This window comes from Austrofundulus limnaeus, unplaced genomic scaffold (assembly GCF_001266775.1).
Source record: "Austrofundulus limnaeus strain Quisiro unplaced genomic scaffold, Austrofundulus_limnaeus-1.0 Scaffold238, whole genome shotgun sequence".
Classification (NCBI taxonomy): Eukaryota; Metazoa; Chordata; class Actinopteri; order Cyprinodontiformes; family Rivulidae; genus Austrofundulus; species Austrofundulus limnaeus.
In genome coordinates, this window is record NW_013952640.1 from 487,436 (window position 1) to 490,022 (window position 2,587).

The following is a 2,587-nucleotide window of genomic DNA, read 5'->3' on the forward strand; positions in this document are numbered from 1 at the left end:
GCAAAAAGCTGCAAAAGGGTATTTGTTCTCATCCTAAAATCCTGTCAAGTGTCTTGTGTTGCTGCACCTTTTACCTCAAATGCATCAAATGAATCATAAGTAATCATACTACGGGTTTTTGTGTTCACAACTAAAGCAACATGTTTGAGAAGTCTGCTCTTTGTCTTCTTTCCCGCCACAACCAGCAATCAGTTAAAGGGACATGCAGAAAAGATTATGYACAAGCTCATCCTGTTCCCTCCTTYGTTTCCGGTTCTCTGTCTTCCTGATATTCCCCATATGGAAATCTGACCTGAATGTGGCGTCRCTAAGCAATACAAGCATCCGCTGACTCCGTGCTTTCAAATTGTCCCCTCATTTGTTTTATAATGTGATTAAAGATGATTCCCCCCCACCTCCTTGGCCCGCCTCTGCAGGCTGCCTCTGTTCCACAGAAGGTACGCCGTCTCAAACTGTTGGTTAATAAATGKAGCAAGACATATTCAGTGTTTAATCAGGCTTCAAATAAAAAATACTGAGGACTTCAAGTTKTCAAATATAAGTTCTGAGTCTGTTTTTAACACGTCTAATCCTCCCGCAGCGTTTTATCTCGACATGGCAGAAAATGGAAGCTCGTAACTTGGGTCGACTTCACTTTTCCAACTTTGAAATCAAACACTGTCCCTCCCCTGTGTGAGGCTAATCTCCTCAGCCTGCATACCAGAATATAGATAAACACTGGTGAAGGAGTTGGAAGTAAACATTACTAGCAAGTGTGGGGGGCAGATGGAAAATATCTATGACCTGTTAATCTGAGCAGGCAGCAAAAAAACCAGGATATAATGTGTGTCTTTGTGCTCCATTCAGAGGATGTACAGCACTGACATGAGTCATTTATTGACYAAAACCGTAACGGTACACCCACTGAACTACTAATCAGATCAAACTGTCAGAGAAAGAAATATAACTACTCTGATATTTAATGATCCTTTTAGGGTTTCACTGTAATAAAATCAAGGGTTTTGTGGGAAAACATGAAARGCATCGAGAAGTAAATAATATTCAAATAAAAAGACAAATTAGCATTGACATCATTCTAGCTGCAGATGGGACGATGTTAACAAGAACTTCAGGATGGTAATTGCCATCTGGAACAAAGATTTAAACAGTTTAGGATCTTGTTCAACTTTTTATTCCCTGTTTATCCAGTCAAATTAAAGTTTTAGCCCTTTTTGACAAGTGTGTCATTTTTAGTAAAGTACCAGTACACGCTAATGGTTCTGTGGCATTATAGAGAAGTACAAAATCGTTCTAAAGTCACATTTTTATAAACGTTTCTATGTGGATTTTCAAAGTATCTTATTGGAAAAGAACAAAAGTAAGTTGCAAAAACAAAATTACTTTGTAAAGTGTTGGCATGGCGACCTTTTTGTTKGCTAAAAAATAGTTACAAGTAGAAAAAAAGACAACACAGTCTTGGAATATATATATTATTGTAGCATTTCATTGTTTGACTTTAGCTTTACAACATGATAAACCAACATCTGTTTGCTGTTTCTGAGTAGCTCGCAATTTCAAAAATAAAGCAAAATAAAATATTTTTTTCACAATTACCARTTTGACAGATGACAATTCAATTACTACACTACACTCTGTGCCATGAATATACAAAGTATTTGTAGGTTTACATACAGTGAAACGAWCATGATCTGTAGATCTACAGTGGGGATGAAGGGAGAATCATACCTGCTTAAATTTAATGGAGCCCTAAGAGGGCTGCCACGATTAGTCAACTAGTCATGATTATTGTCCACTATTAAAATCATCAACTAATTTAATAGTTGATGCATCATTTTTTCTAACTTTGTTTTTCTCTCCAAACTGCTGTGGCACCTTCCACTGCCACGTCTGCCTTTCTGACCTTGACACAAATGCACAGAAAAAAATACAACGTAAAAAAACCCAAAAAACTACGCATCTACTATTAAATTAGTCGTTGACAATTTTAACAGTTGGCATAATCATGACTATTCAACTAATCATGGCAGCCCTAGACCCTAACGTGATCCTTGTCCAGTCAGAGGTGGCTAATCTGTTTTTGTATTTCTAAATTATGCAAAACATAAAAAATAAAACCCAAAAAAAATATGTTAGATTTTAATAAAAAGGTTATTTATGAATGATAAACATGATAAACACAGCATTTCCAACAAAACCTAAGTGTGGCAATTTGTCATGTCAAGGCAGTGTGAAACTGCAGTAAGAACCCAACCTCAAGTCCAGTGTGTTTTTTATTACCACAACATCTGGACATATACTTAACTCCATACTTATTGTAGCCCTTTATTATTATTTTTTCCGTAGTTTATACCATCAGTACAGAGCTACAATACAAATGTTAGTTATTTACTTGTTCATACAGGGTCTTTTAAAATGGACTGTAAACATGTTTCTTATTTTGTTGAATACGAACTTAAAGGGATCCATGATTAGTTGTAACATTAGACTTTATTTGATAAACATATACACTCACCGGCCACTTTATTAGGTACACCACGCTAGTAACGGGTTGGACCCTCTTTTGCCTTCAGAACTGCCTCAATTCTTC